Source organism: Dermacentor andersoni, chromosome 7, assembly GCF_023375885.2.
Source record: "Dermacentor andersoni chromosome 7, qqDerAnde1_hic_scaffold, whole genome shotgun sequence".
Taxonomy (NCBI): Eukaryota; Metazoa; Arthropoda; class Arachnida; order Ixodida; family Ixodidae; genus Dermacentor; species Dermacentor andersoni.
The window spans coordinates 116,536,113-116,556,076 of record NC_092820.1 but is presented as its reverse complement, the minus strand read 5'-3'; the positions used below and the strand labels follow the sequence as shown (position 1 = coordinate 116,556,076).

Sequence of the window (19,964 nt, the reverse complement as noted above, 5' to 3'; positions counted from 1 at the left end):
TTATTTTGTTATGTAAACCTTTTCGCACGTGAAACACAAGTTTGCCTTTATGTTGGTTTGTACACATATTTTGAATTATATATAACAGTACGCGAAAATTCGTATTTGTAGTTCTTTCTAACGTTGTTTTTTATTTTATTTTCCCTAAACAGATACGGCTATACCGCGTGCAAAACATATGAAGACGTGGACTCCTTAATTTTTACCGAGTGACCACGTTTCATCGTCTAACAAATGATATCGTTGAGCGCAGGACGCGGCTGCATGTATCGGAAGTTTCTCGAATGTTATCGATGGTTCTATCTGCTGTCTGTTGTCACGGAACCTTGTGTAATCTGATTGCATGTGCGTGCGACGCGAATTGTGTAGTGCCTTCTTGAAGCGATTTCTGCAAGCTTCGATGATTTATATAGAAAGACATCGCGCTTGAAACGCTGATCAAATTTTCGACGATCGCTGATTGTGTTCGCCGCGAACGTTGCTTTTTGAGCGTAGCCCGTTTTTAGAGCCCAGGTTCGCTCAATAAATAGTTTCGTCATTTACAATTCAGCTGCCTTGTTCACCGTCACTACTACGTGACATCTGTTGCAGGTGTTTACGTTCATGCAGCGAACGCCCCCAGAAGGTGTGATCAAATTCCGAAACAGGTAGACAGCACCAACGTCGACCCGGACCATCGAGCAAGCCGCATACTACAAAACTTGCCCTCGGAGCACGGGCATCTACATAAGAAGAGCAGAAAGATTAAAACAAAGTGATCAGTAACCGTTACAACAACGCCGCTATCAACGGTAGTATTTCAGCAACCCAGGGAGCCACCTGCCTTACGCGGAGCTTCATTGGGAGACCCGGAGACCTGGCTCGAGATATTCGAGAGGGTGTCAGCCTACAACAAGTGGAACGCTGAAGACAAGCTGCGTCACATCTATTTATCATTGGAAGTCACTGCCAGGACTTGGTTCTAAATAGAGGGTCCTCGTTAACGGCATGACACCTGTTCTGCAGCCAGCTCCTGAAAACTTTCGCAAGCATTGTCAGAAGTAAAAGGGCCGAACTTCTACTACAAGCCCGAACGCAGCTCCCTAACGAGAACGTTACGGTATCCACGGAAGAGATTATTATTCTTTTCCGTAGCACCCACCCAGAAAAGTCTCAGAAAAAGAAAGTACACCTTCTCAGGCGTGGTGTAAAACAAGATCTCGTCGCCGAATTGATGCGCTACCCGCCCAGGACCATATCAGAATTTGTCCGAAGCAACAATGTTTGAGAAGACGTTACGGCTGCACACCAGGCAATGCAATCGCCCCTCAAAATCAGACTGTACAGAAGTTCAAGCCCTAAGCTGCAACGGCGGCCGCTAGACAATCATGCATGTCATGCGCGACGAACTACGGAAGATGATCCCAGTGTAATATGAGGATTTATTACAAGACACTAGGCACAGTCTAGTTGCACCGGCAGTAAGCGAACGCTGATCGCGCGCACAGTCGATACGAGAGCCGTCTTTTTCGTCCTCCTCTTCACTACAATGGCCTCCGGGAGAGAAGAGGAGCCATTCCTGGCGACTTACGGCGTAGGTAGGACGAGGGGGTCATAGTACGGCTTAAGTCGGTTTACATGAACCGTGTCACGCCCGCGATGCCTATGGTCGGGTGATGGTGTCACAGGTTCTACAGCGTAGGTGACAGCGGAGGTACGGTTTATGATGTTACAGTCCCAAGTTAATTCGATTGCTGACATAGTTGAAGATGAAATCCAGCATTCACTGAGAGTTCCCGCAGTAGAGCAGGACTCGCCAAAGCCTCAGCCTGAAGCGACGACCTACGCTGCTGTCGCCCACCGTTCCGTTGCCCCTCCACGCCCGCGCCAGGGCCCGGTAACGCCGCACTTCGTCCACTGCGGCCGCCCCCAGCAAGTCAGCCCGTACCTTCGCGCAGCGTGCCAAGGAATACTGATGTTCTGCGTGCCCCCGACCACCACCGCAATGATATCACTGCGGAGAAGCGGGCCACGCCTGCTGCCGATTCCCATACCGTGAGATGGGCCTAGGAGGGTTCGCCGTCAATGTGCCGCGTTCACAGCTTGGGGAACGAGCTCGTGACATCGCCGACTAGCTCGCTGCCACTCAGCGGAGCTCTCGACGACTGTCCCGTTCGCCGTCCCCAGGTCACTTCTTTTCTCCGCAATGCCGACCATACACTGGCCAACCCGGCGATCATCTCAGAGACCTTATCAGCAAAACTAAAAGCAGCAACAGATGGAGGTGCAGTTGTTCGTCGACCTGATGAAGATTCTCCACTGCCGACGAAGACGCCGACCAGACTACCTCGGCGACATTTTAAACAAAACGTCGCCATCCAGACGAACCATAGAAGCAAAGAATACACCCACAAAAAAAATGTTGGTCACGCGATCTTCCAGCCGCAGGTCAACACCACGCAGCTTTGATCCGACGCCAAGTCCTACATGCAACGCAAGCCAAAGAACCACCGGCCTTGACGTGCTTCTCGATAGTGGTAGCTGCGATGGAATGTCCGGAGCCACTTATCCAAAGCTCGTATATTGGTTGCAAGGCCCACCATTGGAGATGCGGACGCTGCCATTGTTTTGACGATTGGTTGCATTAGTATTGCAACTCACGTGGCTACCGGCACTTCTTGCTGGCGCAAAAAGTACCGGCAGCCACGCACTCCTAGTATCGTGTTTCAATCGCTAGGCACTGTTCGTCGGCGGCAAGCCCGCAGCATAACATTTGTTTCTTTCACGGCAGGGTGGAACCAATGGTCGATAATTTCGATGCTGATCTCGCTCGATTGCCGAAAATGCACCTTGTGACTACCGCACAAGATTTGTGTATAAGATAGCAGTCTCAGCGAGGGAAATGGGTCACTCCAACCCATTTTTCCCTGCTCAGCTCTTCTTTTCCTCTCCCGCTAGGACACGTAGGTCCTATTTAGCGAAGTTCGACAACGACGGCATAGGTATCGCATAATAACCTTCGCTGTAAAACTGACGCGCTTGGTAAGCACATCAGATATATCCCGCTTGCCGACTGTGTTCGCCGCTATCGTTGTGGTTTGAGTGTAACTTGCTTTTGTGGGCACAGGTTCGCGCTATGAAAAGTTACTCAACCTGTTGTCAGTTTTGCTGCTGCGTTTATTCCCCATCACTATAGTTTGGAAATTTACAAGCTAATCCTGAGATCCAGGAAAGTAGACAAGAGTACAACTAGGATAGTACGTTTATGAAAAAAATCGGCATTTTATGTTTTCTTGTGATGTCTATGCCAAATTTATTTTGAGAGAGTGTGGCATACTAGTCCCTTTTGGCCCATTTCATTTGTTTATGGTGAAGTACCGCTCGCGCCTCTGATGACGCCCCGAAAGGGAAATAATTGCAGTATAAACTTTACCATAGCCGCAATGGTAGCTTAATGCCTTATTGCTACATCTATAAGCATAATTTAGGGGTCTCCGTGCTTCGAGCAGCTTAGAGCTTAGAGCAGCTGCTTAGAGCAGCTGCATTTTAACCGGAGGCCAACTGCTGAAACGATCATGTTCTAAGGTGAACCCAAGCAAACTATCTTTCAAAATGTATGAAGCCCTATAGTCAGGGTTCTAATCGCACCGTGCATTTTAGCGGGTAACACGCTGTAATATACTATCATTACATCATCCTGGCTAAGGTTCCATGTTCTGTGCCTACCGTTGCTTGGTTTTTCAGCGATTCGATGTTTTTCCTTCTGTTCAGTGCTTTTCGTTGATGATGTTTTTGTCAATATTTCGTAGTTCTCATTGATGGCAGTTTAGCGCGTCTAGGTGCCACTAGTTTAAACGTGGCACTGTAGTACTTCTTTTGCGAATAAGTACTTTTGTTCCAAGTCAGCTCCAATTTTGTTCGTTTGCCCAGCCTCCAGGAACGTGTGCATCGGGCATATTACCGCAATGTTGGCGATTTGTTCATGAATTGCTCTTCTAGTACGATGTATGTTGCAATAAAAAGTAATTGTAATTTGAACTCTATTACCTATAAAATATGCAATGAAGCTTAACGTCCTCCACGCGCACATATTCATTAGAGTGACACTCCGTTGAATAAAGTCTGCTGCCTTCTTTTAGTGGTTGGGGTTTCAAAACCCCTCTCCATTCCAACTTATGATGATCACTTTTCTTAAGACAGGTATGACGAGGAGTGCTAGAATTCGTATGACAATATTTAAGTGGTGCGGTGTTCGGCATAAAATAGCCGGCTACTTGGTCTGAATCTTCATAACATTCTCACGAAAGGTGAGAGGTACTTTCGGACAGATAGTTCAGGTCAATGGCAACTCAAATACCGCAGCTAGCCTTGAGATGTAAACAATTTGCACGTTAATACTGAAGACTCTTTCTCTCGGTCTAACATTCGGGGGTAAAACGTCTTCTCCCCAATTTCCATGATAAATGTGGTACTATGCCTACATGAATGCCTTGTGAAGGTCACCGTAATATCAGTGCCAATGTATCTATTTCAATTATTCCTTCGCTATCCGGAAGATGAGGAAGCATAATAAGAGAATCTTTATTAACTACTAGTGGATGACAAGTTTCAAGAAGATGTCAGGGAAGACCATCGGGCAGGCAGAAAAATTTATTCGTCGATTATATTACTTTGGGGGGGGGCCCTAGAAGGCACACATAAATTGTAGACCTTCTCTTTCTGATTACACGTCATCGGCTCTACTTAGCTACAGAAGTGTCTTCATGGGACCTGGGAATAACTTGTTGAGGGAGCGTAGCTTTAGGCAAAATATCTTTTTTCACACCTGCGCATTCAATGTGGTAGACTTCCCTTAACAACATTCTCACGTTTTGAACTCGCAAAGCAAAATTCCTTCTTTGCGAAAGAGTGCCCCTCTACCGCAGGGTTGTCCTGTGAGAAGTTCTGCAATGTTCTGCAGGAAAGTGCCTTTCAATGCCTCCATACAGTTCAGAACATTCGTGGACATGTACAATGCTATTCTTGCGCAAACTATATGTTTAGTTATCATAGCTGTGCCCTTCTTCATCACATGTGGAAAAATACGAGAAAGAAAAAAAATGTTTGAAACCTAAGATTTCCTTTATGTGTTTATGCCGTGCCTTTGGGCTCGGCACTCGTGCCATAACGTTTGAGCGCATGATTGACACCAGTCATTTCGGCCAGAAGGGGAAGGCTATCTTGAGCTACCTCCACAATACAGGGCTTTTCTCATTGACGTTTGCGCAGCAACTGCCACGCCTGCAGAAAGCACTCACGTGCATCTTAAAAGCTGCTCTTCAATTTAACACCGAGACGTCGCAATTCGCAAGCACGACAATGCAGGGATTCGGAAATAATGTGAGCAAAGATAGAATTCCTCTTGATCTCGACAAGATTCACGGGGCACTTCGCATTTCTCGTACTAAAACGTCCCAAGTGTTGTGCAAGTTGTTGCACAACCTCCTTTTAGCACTTCCTCATGCAAGTTTTTGCACAACCTAATACGAAGCCTCACTTCGTACTTTCGCAAATTTAAACGGGACTTTACCTCCGTAGCTGTTCCTTTGAACTAGTTACTTGATTGTCATGCTCGCTCTGTGTGGTCTCCAGAATGATGGACTGCGCTGGACCAATTGAAGGGCACATTCACATCTGAACCACCGCTTCGTCGTTTTGACGAGCGTGCAGCTTGGCCGTCGTACACAGACACAAGTGGCCATGGCATTGTTCTACTCTTGCAGCGAGGCACGTGAAAAAGTCGTTGCACATATCAGCCGCGTTACTCACATCGCTCGAGCCCCCAGAACTATATCACCACAAAGAAGTTTCTAGCTTACATTTGAGTCGCACGGAAGTTTCTTCCTTATCATCGCTGGTACCACTTTTGCACGATTACGCTCTATCACACCTAATGCTGGCTTCCTGGCAAGAAATTACCAAGAAGTATTGATTGCTCGATTCATTATCTTAAATCTTGTAACTCTGAGACCTTCTACAGATCTGGTAAAATTACCAAGTCGTAGCTGCTCTCTCTGAGTTGCCAACTTCTATATGCCCTCTCAACCGTTTCAGAACCATCTCCGACGTCTCTTCTACATTGCTTTTGTAGTCACCACTCTTGACCAGCTCGCTTCAGAGAACCGTGAATCTATCTTTTCCTAGGAAGTGACTGGTTCCTACTGTAGGCGTAATGTAATCCGCTTTTGGGGCCACCTAATTGCCAGCTTCTTTACAGCTTAGGCAATTCAAGGTCGAATATTTGGTGATGCACTGACATATCTGTCGTCCTGAAGGTCAACGCTGGGTGACCGTTCCATCTAGCTCTTAGGAGACTTAAATGTGCTAGTTGGCTGCTGGCTTGATTAAAGATGGTTATAGCGGCGTCTTTCAGGGCGGGACACACAATACACCGAGGCCGATCAAATGTGCATTCTTTCTGTGGCCCGCACCCAAACGCGCCGTTGTATCCATGTGGTACCTAGCTGCCTTCGCGCTCGTGTCCTTCAGGCCTTTCATGACAATTTGCCTGTCGACTACGTTGGTTTCTAGATTACGTGCTACCGCACCAGAAGTTGCTTTACTGTCCGGCCGTGTCTACCAGTGCCACGTGTTACGACTCTTCCTGCGCATTTTGTCCAAGTCTCAGGCGGCAAACATCAGCTCTGGCAGGACAGCTGCAGGCACTCAAGAGTCTCCCGTAACTGTTGGGGACGGTAACACCGATCCGTATGAGCCGGGTCCCATGAAGGGTAGAAAGTGACAGCCGTCAACCACATGGTGCGCTACACGGAACCAGTATCTGATTGTTGTGACTGTGCTTTGGAAGTTGTCTTCCTCCTTGAAACAATAATCTTGTCACATTGCCACTCAGGTGCTGATTTGGCACCATGGAATGGCATATCCTTATAGATGAAATTCATGCAGAGGAATGTAGATGAAGTGCTCCGATGGTGGACGAAACGCTTCGCACCTCCGACACCACCCATGAAACAACTTATTGTTACAGTCCCCTGACCATCTTAGCACGTTCCCTAACAATGACAACCATGGATATTCAGGTATATCACATAGAGTGGGACAAAATATTGAGCGTGGCCTCTGATTGAATGGCGTACATTTGGGCCAGCCTTCTGATACTGGGCTCATTAGTTATCTCTGCTCTTTACAGCTTGAAAATATTACGTGTTGGCTCGGCTAAACAAAAAACAAAATGATTCATGTAGGGCACCCGCAAGGCAATGCATGACAAATAACAATCCTCAGCCGAAACGGTCAGTATTGATCAACGTGACAGCATGATTATGTTGCAGCCTCATACGACTTATGCGAGACATTTTCAGAGCACACGCAGCTTTCCACATCCCCTCCGAGCCCCCAGCGACAGTGCGATGACTTTTGGCTTGGAGCCACACGGTGTGGAGAGAGGCGTTAACCTTGGCTTCACTCTAGCCGGTCAACTTGAAGCGGCAGAGCAAAAGTGCGCCATGGCAATTTAGTATGCCCCGTTTTTCTATTCGACACTTTCGCGTATAACTCAGCCATTCAACGCATGACCGGTTACTCGCCATTCTACCTTGTCTGGGACCGTTGGCTTTACCTTTTGTCGATGCTCTTTTCCGTCTCTGCATCGGTGAATTCATCTTTAGCCTCCTGCGAAGAATATGTTTCTCGCATCGGCAATTCTCGCTAGCGGGCCCTTTTCAACACCGAAGCCACTTGACACGACCGCAAGAATCATTAGGGTGCTTCTGATTGCGTCGTTTTTTTCCGGCCTGGTGATGAAATTTTACTGAGTAACACTCTTGGCTCGAGTGAAAATTTTGGTTCAGGTTCATCGGCCCGAACACACGCTATGAGAAGACATATCCCGTCAATTATTGCGCGAATGCTGTTATTGGCCCTACTGACCATCGCTCCTGTCTTACCGAAGTTATCGACGTTGTTCGCATGAAGCATTGTCGTTCCAGTGGCGTACCCCGGTGGGCCACTGTGGCTGCGGCCAGAATGACCGCTCTCCCCCGCGCGAAATTATTGGGGCCATTCATTATGCACTTCTTCCATACCTGCATATTATCATAAATATACGTGTGCCCTTCTTCCTTAGCGACGGTGTATACGCACTCTCAACGGTTACTACCCATGGGTTCCTTTACTATGTTTCTTAGGCTAGGGCTCCTTCAAATGTCGGTCTTAACTGCTAGGTCAGACGTCACACATAATTATTTGTTCATTATTGAGAGAGTCGTGAACTGCACTTGTAGCATTCTTGCATTCCAGTAATCGTAGTTTGCGTTTCAGTAGATATTTTAATGCATCTATAACTGAAACCGCCGGTAAGCTCAATGCTCAAAGAACGGGCTGTTGACGGTAACTTCTTGCAGCAACTAGCAGCACTAATATATCCATTGATAACCGCTACAGTGTGCATGGTCGGTCTTTAGCAAACAGACGCTCCTAACATTACTGGTGAAATTGCGTTTATTCACTGAACCGAGAGGCGATAATTGCAGTTTTCATTTCAAATCTTCAAGAAGGGCCTTATTTTCAATGTACCTAAATTTTCACATTGCGATGAACTCTCGTTAAACGTCGGAGAATACCAAAGAAGGTTGAGGACCTTTGGGAAGCTCGTGTTGTCAGCAGTCTGCCTTAGTGACAACATTTCGGTGCGTTAAAATACTAATGCCGTTTTGGAGTGCGACATTTCTACAGGTTAAACATATGACCATAGGAGCTTCAAATATACGGTCATATGCAGTTCTGGAAATACTCGTTTGCGGCATAAAACCGGATAGCCGTGAGCTTTTAAATCTCGTTTTTTGTCGCTTTCAGGAAGGTTTATAAACACTTCTTCTTGTTTTCATATTTATTAATAAAATTGAATTGTGGTTCGCTCGACACTATGAATTATCTTAATCGAACATGTAAATCTATATGGAACACAGGTTCTCTTGCGACAAGTTGCAAAGACAAGAGGACACGGAGTATTGTTCTTCGTGCCACTTTTGCCGGGAAACCACATCTTCAAGGTGTCTCCTTCGAAGTCACATGGCGTTACCATTCACAGCAGCGGGAAACCGCTCTTAAAAATGAGTAGTGGGAGAAAATTACATGCTGTGCATAATCTGATGGATCAACACGCCGACCCCACCAAGCGAAATGAATGGCTTGCCTTTATCTGCGTCAACAGCTTGCGAAAAGTGTTTGTTTTTCCACGAACCGCTGAACAGCGTAAGAGGTTGCGTTTTCATCGTGCATATTTTAACTATCTTGTTGATATGATATTGCTAAGCTAATTGCCTGAGTGACCCATCAGTCTGGCGTAAACAAATTGTATCAATCGAGGGGCGCAGAACGGGTTCGCGCAGGGGAATAAAAGGTCGTTTATAACAGCTGAATTTTCATAGGTATCAGAATCATGCTTAGCACAGCAGTTATGAGCTACGGAAATGGTCTTATGAGTCCAAGCTCTAGCTTTAAAATTAAGCTGGTAAAGTGAGTTCGGAAACAGCTCTCGCACGTTGATGGCTGGCATAGTTGCTGTGAAATATAAATGCCCACGCAAATTTTAAATGCAAAACCTAAATGCAGTGCGAGGTTTGACGCACCCCTCAATGTTTCCTCAAACGTAATGACTCCTAACTATAAAATCAATATTTTATGATGTACAGGGAAACCAACTAGAACATATCTGAAGTCAGCTAGTTGTCTCTGCGGTTGCGACGGTGAAACGGGGTGCCAAGGTGCTCCCATGCAGGCTGCTATTGCTTTCGAGCGGGGTCCTGGCTGGCTCATCTGACTGCTCCGACGCTGACTCCGTTTCAGCACCTCGGCGTCAGCATTCCCTGCCGCAGCCACAGAAACAGAAACCTGAACACCAACGTGGAGCGCAGTTCTGCGTTCGACTGGGGCCGTTCGATATAGAACGGACGCCCAATACTTCCAAAGGGTGTGACAACATGTTTCATACAGATTCTATGCCTTGCTTTATCACTTATCAGGTTCGCACACATATGTGAATCTGAGAATGTCGCACTTTTAATTGATGCGCACATTGCATGGTATAACTTATGACTCTACAACGTAAACCTATTCCAATATGTGTTTATTAAAATCTCCTGACGTCAAATTGCGTAACCGCCGATGCAAGCATCGGGAGGTCACCTGCAGGGTTCTGTAAAGAGACCAAGAAAACGCTCCCCTCGTTCGTAGGAGATCATTCTTGTTTGCTTCAAAAACGAATAGTATTGCCTACACTGAGCGGCTTGATTTATCTAACTGGCTCGCAACAGGCGAGGAGCACGCTCTAGTGGAGAGGGATTCGATGGGGCCGAGCAACTGCACTGACAATTGATAACCGGACGAAGAGGGTGCTGCCGGCGTCTGCAATTGGTCCGCTTTCCCTTATTAAGCTTGCGGTGGCTGGCCGAAAGTCGCGGCGGCATGCAACGGAAGCTTCAGAAAGACGCTATAAAGGATCCTCAGCAAAGAATATTTGGTAGAACGAGGTCGCAAACGTGCCGAAAGTACTATAAAACGTTACACGGCTACGCAAAAACATTTGCTATATGCAAATAAACCCATGCTCTGCGGCAGGTGCGATTAGCCAGTGCCTCAGCAATCGGCGGCAGCCATCTTTTATTCCTTTCAGAACGGGGCAACCTTTGGCTATTCGGAAGAAAATTAAGTTTTGTTCGGCATAATTATCTGTCTTTAACGCGGCACGTCACTTTGACGCTGTGAGATGTTGCGGTTTTTTAAGCATGATCATTGTGTACACGCACTGATTATGCATGAAAGTTCCCCCTCTATCATATGGAAAGCTGTCGTCGCGAGACAGACAGGTGAAGTGGGGGTGGTTCAAAACGATTTTGACCAATCGCGCAGGGCTGATTGTCGAATAGGAATAGAAAAGTTTTGCAATAGTTTTACGTTATAGCGACATAGTCGTGTAAAGAAAATTCAGCGGGGGAATAAGAAAATGCAAGAAGCTGCGAGCTAAGGCTGCACGCTCCTTCTACTTTCTGCACACAAAAAGGAGCAGAAGTTCTAGAAATACATATGTGGCCTGATCCACACAACTCAGGTGGCGGAATAAGGAACCATAGTAAACGAACGGGGTTGAACGATTGCATTGAAAATACGCTCCACGCGCGTTCCGGTGCGATAAAATATTGTGTTATTAGGTTTTTGAACCTACATTGTAAACGGAAATAAGGCTAAAATGTTGTAATAAATGCAGCGACCTCCATTGAGACTCCCAAACAGTGGCGTAGAAATGTTCAGCTTTCTCCGTTTTGCTCTCTCGCGAAATGAGGACGAAGGAAGGAGGGAGAGCCAATATTTAACACAATTTCAAAGAGGGTGTTCACAAGAGAGAAGGCTCCTTTTAGCGTAAACGGTGTTTTATTTCTTGTTCTTTGTCTTTATTTTACGTTACACATGCGTGAGAAGTAAGAGCGCAACGAGAGATTTGTAGTCCAATTGGTTTTTGCTTTTCTGGAAAATCAGAGACCTGCAGAGTGCTAGTAAACTTTCTCAACGCAGTACTTAGACGATTTGTTTTTCCCGTCGACCATAATGTCCTGTCGCGCTGCGAGAATACCCCCGACATCTCACTCTGGAAGCGGGACCATGCAGGACTTGGACGACATTGGCCGCAGAATGTGTCGGCTCCTGTTCACTTTCTCGTCAACCATAATGTCCTGTCGCGCTTCAAGAATGCCCCGACATTTGACTCTGGAAGCGGTACCATGCAGTACTTGGACGACTTCTGCCGCCGAACGTATTGGCTTCTGTGCATTTTTCCATCATTCATAATGTCCTGTCACGCTGCAAGAATGCGCCCGACATCTGACTCTGGAAGCGGGACCAGGCAGGACTTGGACGACTTCGGCCGCAGAATGTGTTGGGTTCTGTTCATTTTCTCGCCAACCATAATGTCCTGTAGCGCTGCAAGAATACCCCCGACATCTGACTCTGGAAGCAGGACCATGCCGGACTTGGACGGCTTTCGGCGCAGAAAGTGTTGGATTTTGTTCATTTTCCCATCAACCATAATGTCCTGTCACGCTGCAAGAATACCCCCGACATCTGACTCTGGAAGCGGGATTATGCAGGATTTGGGCCACTTCGGCCGCACTAAGCGTTGGCTTCTGTTCATTTTCCCATCAACCATAATGTCCTGTCACGCTGCAAGAATGCCCGTGACATCTGACTCTGGAAGCGGTACCATGCAGTACTTGGACGACTTCTGCCGCCGAATGTATTGGCTTCTGTGCATTTTTCCATCATTCATAATGTCCTGTCACGCTGCAAGAATGCCCCCGACATCTGACTCTAGAAGCGGGACCAGGCAGGACTTGGACGGCTTTCGGCGCAGAAAGTGTTGGATTTTGTTCATTTTCCCATCAACCATAATGTCCTGTCACGCTGCAAGAATACCCCCGACATCTGACTCTGGAAGCGGGATTAAGCAGGATTTGGACCACTTCGGCCGCACTAAGTGTTGGCTTCTGTTCATTTTCCCATCAACCATAATGTCCTGCCACGCTGCAAGAATGCCCGTGACATCTGACTCTGGAAGCGGTACCATGCAGTACTTGGACGACTTCTGCCGCCGAATGTATTGGCTTCTGTGCATTTTTCCATCATTCATAATGTCCTGTCACGCTGCAAGAATGCCCCCGACATCTCACTCTGGAAGCGGGACCAGGCAGGACTTGGACGGCTTTCGGCGCAGAAAGTGTTGGATTTTGTTCATTTTCTCATCAACCATAATGTCCTGTCACGCTGCAAGAATACCCCCGACATCTGACTCTGGAAGCGGGATTATGCAGGATTTGGACCACTTCGGCCGCACTAAGTGTTGGCTTCTGTTCATTTTCCCATCAACCATAATGTCCTGTCACGCTGCAAGAATGCCCGTGACATCTGACTCTGGAAGCGGTACCATGCAGTACTTGGACGACTTCTGCCGCCGAATGTATTGGCTTCTGTGCATTTTTCCATCATTCATAATGTCCTGTCGCGCTGCAAGAATACCCCCGACGTCTGACTCTGGAGGCGGGACCATGCAGGACTTGGACGACTTCGGCCGCAGAATGTGTTGGCTTCTTTTCATTTTCCTATCAACCATACAGTCCAGTCGCGCTGCAAGAATACCCCTGACTCTGGAAGCGGGATTATGCAGGACTTGGACGACTTCGGCCGCAGAAAGTGTTGGCTTCTGTTGATTTTCCCATTAACTGAAAGTAAAGCTGAAGGCAAAGCCAGTGAAGCGCCCCGGTCGTCGGCGCTGATGGCTGTACCTGTTTTGCTCTCCCTAGTTCTTTATGCGGGCTGTCTGTAGGTGTGTTTGCGAGAGATTTTGGGCAACCATCGAAGAGTGGTTGGTGTGCAGTGGTACCTTTATATCTCAGAAAAGAAGTACCTACTACGCCTGTGCGCAGCACGGCAGTGACCGCGAAGCCTTCGCCTTTTCATTATTCAACTTTTGCGATTCTCCGCGTGGCCGTGCTCGGGGCGTTCGCCACTGCGCGACAATATGAAAATGGCTAGTGAAGCCTAACCCAAAGTCTTGACAAAGTTGGAGTGCGTGCCGCGTCGACTACTTTGGAAAGAGGGCGTTCTGATTACAACTTACGAAAGTTGCCTTATGTGGTAGCTCCAAGACGCGCCAATGAGGCAGCTGTGGAAGAAGACAAAGACGCTCAAGCCATTCCTGGTGATGATAGTTTTAGCCAAGGGCGACAACGACGGCACAGGGTCCGCATAAACAACTTCGCTCTAGAAGTAAAGTGCGATTGCGTGCGTGTGTTTTCTGCTGTTTTACGTGCAAGAACAAAGATTTGATTAGGAGTATTGGGGGACTGCGAATTATTGTGGACCTCCTAGGGTCCTTTAACCTGCACCTGCTGCACGGAAGTCATGCGTTCTTGCATTTAGCCCCCATTGAAATGCGGCCGCCGCGGCTGGCTTTTGATCATGCGATCGCGTGCTTAGCTTAGTAGCACAACGCCAAAGCCACTTACCAACCACGGCGGGTGCAAAACAGTTGCATTTTTATCATCAGGTGGGCCTAATATCGTTTTGCCCTAGGTGTCTACATAGGTTGCGTGGCTAATGGACGCCCCCCAGGATTATTTGTGTCGCACCAACATAATTTTTGAGGCGGCAGATTGCGGTTATGTAACGTGAACAATGCTAACGGCCTGTTTCTATTTTAAATGGGGTCACAATGTGTGTGCACACAATTTTATTCATTTTACCCAATGTGCAAATTAAACTTCAAATTGCGTGAAGTTTTATCGGGAAGTCTGCGCCAGCAGTTTCTTTAGCGAAATGTCTATGCATTCAGAAGGTTGAGCATTAGAAACCACGTTATTTGAAGTAACTATGTGCTACTTTCAGGCAGGTACAGCTTACAACTTTTCCTCTGTACGCAAACACTAACTACGTTTTTTTAGTCGTCTGTATTACATAAGTTTGACCAGTGCTGAATCAAATAAATGACAAATCAAAGTCACAAATCAAATAAATTAAAAAATGACAGCAAATTTGTCTACTTGGTCAGGCTTTGAATTGCTTTAGTAGGGCGTTCATGTACAGATGTCCGGTGAACGCGTACTTGGACATGAGTTACCTTGCACTGCATTAAAGAGAGCATCTAACCAATTTCAATTCTTGTCTTGTTTCTAGCCATAAGTGCTATGAACCAGCGAGTTATACCTCCAACTAGAAGTGAACCAATTGCCATTTGCATGACTAAGTTTTAAATCCAGCAAACGTGCTGTTTGATGGTAAAGTTGCATGAATAAGGGCGTATGTGAAACATTGTGTTGCTGTAGAGAGGCATGTGAGTGTAATATCAAAACCCACTTAGCGTACTTTTTTATAACAGCCTGCAGACCATACTAGCAGTATTTGAATATATCGTAAATTGGCTATTTTGGCAGTCACATCACTTCACCGTCTTTCCACGCACACCATTTGAAGGCCGATAAAATAAAACAACGTTGATTGATATTGTCTAGCTCAGCTGGGAAGGAAAAATAAATGGCCGCTAAAATGCTATACAATGTCTGGTACAAATAAAGTTGGGAAGGATTTTTGAACTGCAGTAAACATATCGAAATTTTTTAAGCTTTATTTGTGGTGTTCAAAAAACGCTGGTCATTTTGGCATAGGAACACCCACTTGCAAGTGCACCTGTGCCATTTTCAGGTATTTTGTTGTGGCACTGAACAAAATTGAAACGGAACTCACATGAATAATCTTAAAGTCTTCCAGCAGGTCACTAATAGTTGTTTTTTCACAAAACCAAACTGAAGCAGTTAAAATGAATAAGGTGCTTAATATGGAAGGACCTGCTCACGAATGTTATCATGACAGAAAAGACAACCGGATCATCCAACCAACCCTGGGTTATCCTTCCATGGAGCCGAATAAACTGCTCCCATGGCATCACTCATTGCAATGGCCACGTTGTTTCAAAAGTAGATGTTTACTGAAATTGGCATGCATCATTCAACCAATGAATGATGATTATGCAGCAATAATATTTCAGTATTGCATAATTTTTTATTATTAGCTTTGGCAGACAACCTAACTCTTATTTTTGAGCTGGATTATGCAGAAGTGGGCATTACTGGCATAAGAAATGAAAAGACATATTCAGCGCATTCTCACAAGTTTACTAATTCACTTACTACATAGGGGCCCATATTGCAATTTACACATTGTAGGCACTGAGTTTGAAACACGTATTCACTTGAAATTAATTTACAGGATAACACCAATTTTGATGTTTTTCCGAAACTACAGGACAAAATACGTGGGCGTTCTAGTTACTTTGTTGCTTCAATGCATAAAATTTTGTTTTATTGAAAAACTGGAACAACAGTATCTTTTACGGCGAGTTTACTGGCATGTATCTCGCCACTGGTGTCAATCTCGAAATCCATTCTAAGTGCGTAAATCTTGTAAATGACCGACTACAATCGGTAAATCATTTTTCTTAATTATCTGAATATCAGTTGTCTTTTCCCATGCAACTAATGACGGGCACTCTGTATAATCCAGATTGATCTAGACTTATGATAGCTGCAACTGCCAGTCTTTAAATATTCCATAAAGGTTGAAGATTACCAGCACGTACATCACCGTGCTTTGTGTTCAAGCGAATCGTGCCATGCTCCTGAAATGTAGAACATGGAGCAAGCCTGGGCGTGCGAGCCATTTTCTAACCACTTACCTAGATTAGACGGTGAAGAAACAGAAGGATTGTCAGTACATATAGGAGCAAAGGAGATTGAAATTGCAACTGAAGACCTCAACCCAGAAAAATCGCCAGGACCTGTCGACTTAACGGCAGCTTTCTTGAAAGGCTTCTGCTCGCAGATAGCCATCGTATTAGAACGTGTTTTTAAGGAGGCGAATCAATAAGGTCGTCTGCCACCGCCTTTTAAAAGGGTGAATATAGTCGTCATACCGAAAAGCTATGACACGGATAAACTTACCAAAGTCACAGGCTACAGTCCAATCATGCTGACAAACGTAGATTATAAAGCATTTATGAATATATTTGCGTTGAGACATGGAGTATCGGTGCTTTAGTAGGACCACATAAGCTTGTAATGCAGATTTTAGGAAAATCGCCATGCCACAAATCGATCTAGAAAAGGCATTGGACAGAGCATGTCACAATTCCCTGGTCTCAGTTCTTGATAATGTAGGAGTTTGATCCAGTATAAAAAGAGGGAGTTAAAATGGCATACAATACGTGTGCGACTAACATCATTGTCAACCATGAGCTAACGGAAAGAATAAATTACGTTCCCTTCTTCCTGGGGCGTGCCTCCTGTGAACATTTTCTTTCGCAATATATCTCGAAGCTGTCTAAAAAATAATTGACAGTCCGGATGTGCGTGATTTCAGCATAGAAGAGTGTGAAGTGCGTTTATTAGCTTACACTGATGATGTCTTTGATCTCTGTGCTGATAAGGAGATTGTTCAAACTGCTATGAAAATTAGGCGAGAGTTTTGCGACATGAAGCACAACAATATAAACCCGAAGAAGTCTGTCGGTTTGTGGTATGGCCGGTGGCAAACACGTCGCGCGTTTTTGGTGGTATGCAGTGGACGCTTGGCGTATCGTTAAGCACACATCGAGGCACCATATATTTATGGAATGGAAAGGTGCAGGAATTGAAAGCTCAAACTGATAAGTGGGTCGGGCGTCACCTCTCAATATTCGCATGTGCGGCTATTTGCAGAATCTTCTTGTTGAGCAAGCTGTGGTATCTCATGCAAGTCCTGTCCTGTTCCTGATTCCATTGTAAGAAATTCCATAGAGCATTTCCTGTGTTTGTGTGACAGTCAGAATATGAAAGAACAAGCAGGAACAACAGACTTCGCAAGCTGGGTCAGGGGGGCTTGTCATTACCGAATTTATACTTAAAGCAACTGCTTCTTGGAATTTCGTTCTTGCGGGACACGACAAATTCTTTGTTGTGAACAGTTATTTTAGTCCGGTTGAGCAATGTCTTACCTAAGTTTGTCGTCTGGATGATGAAGGATGGGTACCATGCAACGAGTAAATTTCTACGTGAAGTGGTCGTAACATTTATATTTTTAAACCACTACTTTTCCACTGAATATTGGTCTAATGATATGCAAGCGGATAAGCTCGTATTTAATAGACATTACGTTCCCAGGACCATTGTATTGATTAATGCACCGCGAAGCGAGGGGAGCGATGTGATAAGACGTGTCAAACGAATGATGGTACCAGGGGCATGGAAAGCATTATTTTTTAATATACATACTAATATCTTGGCTGTGAAAACATTCCTAGAAGAAAAACGATAGTATTTACCGTGCGCAACTGTTTAATTTGCAAGAAACCAGAATCTATAGAACACTTGTTTCTAGACTGCTGCAGTGCGGTCTTACGGTATATTTGCAGTGAAATGATAAAAACAATTACCGTTAACACCACATGGAATCCTTTACTTAGCTACAGGGCAAGACAGTATACCTCATGACATGTTCTTTCTTTTCGGCCTTCACAGCATCTGGAGAAACCGCTTGGCTTTAAGGCATTGTGATATACATCTGAGAACAGTAAACTCCTACTTTACTGAAAACGTGAGTAAATTGCGTGAAGTCTTTAAGAAATTAGCGTATGACAATAAACTGTTGGTATTGATGGATGCTCTTGTCAAAATGAAAGTTTCGTAATCTCCACGGCAAGCTCAAGTCGCAGCGGTGGAAAAGGGAATATTGTCAGTTGGTTGCAATAGTGTGTATTGATGCATTTCCCGAATGTATGGAAACAAAAAAATGCGTACGTGGCGAAATGGTTTCAATATCTGGCTTCTATGCTTAGAGGTGGCGTGTCTAAACCCTGTCAATGGTCAATTTTAATAATGTTTAACTGATTATTTAATGCGCAGTGTAGTGTTGAATACAATGAGTTTACAAAGTCACGAAGCGGCTGGAAGACCGACAAGATTAAGTTTGGGCAAATTCGTGCATTTCCCACAATTTCCATGCTGGCTCAACCACTGGCATTGAGATTCCCGTAGACACTAGGGCCAGAATTTCCTCTGGTAATTGCTGTATCAAACTCAATGCTCGGCCAGCATGGGAATTATGGGAAGTATACGGATTTGCTTAAACTTCGTCCTGCCGGCTGTAAGCGTCTCTTCGACTTTGTGCTTCCGTCTCGTCGGCTTGTTCGCACGTCAAGCAGTCGCACGCGCGCAAGAAGCGGATCTGCCATTTTCTACCAGGTTAAAACGCGTGATCGTGCTTTATGATCCACTTGCATCTCTCTCGGCGCACTGCCTCATATTACTAGTCATGTGTTCTCGCGTACAGTGCGCGAAATCGTGCGCTGTGCGAAATCAGACTGGCGAAAGAGCTCGCACAAGCGACCGTCACCGGATGTGCGCCATGCAGCAAGAACGCGAGAACAAAAATATAAAAAGGCGAAGCCCCTGACGTATTTGTCACATGATTCTGCGGCTCCCAATCTTTTGCAGCTACATGGGCTAATGAATTGTAAGGCATTTGTAAGGGAAGCAACTCCGTGTAGTGATGGTGACGCGCTAGGAGCGAAAACTTGCTTGATGTGAATATATCAACCTTGTGAATGGTGGCAGGTATGTACACCAAAAAGACCACAGATTCGTGCATTGTTTCTGATAGAGTTATTATACACTGGTGCTTCATTGAAGCGGACGCTGCATTTGCATGAAAGAATTTCCATCATTATGCTACATTTACATGAACATTGCACTGTAATTCCATGACTGCCGCTAGACTGGCGAACGATTTGTATTGCGTTTGGGCCAAGTATAGAAACTGTTAGCGTTAATAACATTACGTTTCAAAAATATTGCTGTACCGTTTCGCAAAAGATTTTTGACTATTAGACCTATTTCTAATCGAAGGTCTTCCATCCCAACCACCGAATTCTGTTTCGCACGTAAGCGTTCTCTTTTCCCCATCCTTAAAAGTTCAGCATTCAACTTCGTCAATTGTTAGTTCCCCTACCAGGTTTTTAAGTACTTCATGCCTATATTCATGGTAAGCAATGCTTTCGGTAAGTGAAGAGGGCTTGTTATTGCCAGTAAAACAACTCGCATCGTAGTGCAGACAGCGTAAGGAAAACCATCTCTGGTAGTGGGGTACGCATCGAACGAATATCGATTTCTTTTGCCGATAGATGCAGTTGTTGAGACTCAAATTAGGGCACTGCAATTTGTGCGTTCGAACCATCACCTGGCCCCATTTAATTCGCGTTTATTTCTGCCATTAGGAATCCTGCTTACAAACATCTTAGTGAATGCATCTATGTGGACGGCGCTTTATAATTTTATTTATAAAAGCTATTGCGGGGCCTGCTCATTCATCACTAAATGTGCCTGGTGCACCTAAGCGTACACTTGTTTCTG

General features: G+C 45.4%; 1 long non-coding RNA gene across 1 annotated transcript in view; it reads left to right on the top strand.

Annotated features, from left to right (window-relative positions):
- LOC129385643 (uncharacterized) overlaps positions 1–18,135 on the top strand; it is a 50,829-nt gene extending 32,694 nt beyond the window's left edge. Inside the window, exon 3 of the long non-coding RNA XR_008613123.2 lies at positions 18,075–18,135. This is a non-coding gene — a long non-coding RNA (uncharacterized lncRNA). The remainder of the gene's footprint in view (positions 1–18,074) is intronic.
- Positions 18,136–19,964: the final 1,829 nt, after the last annotated feature.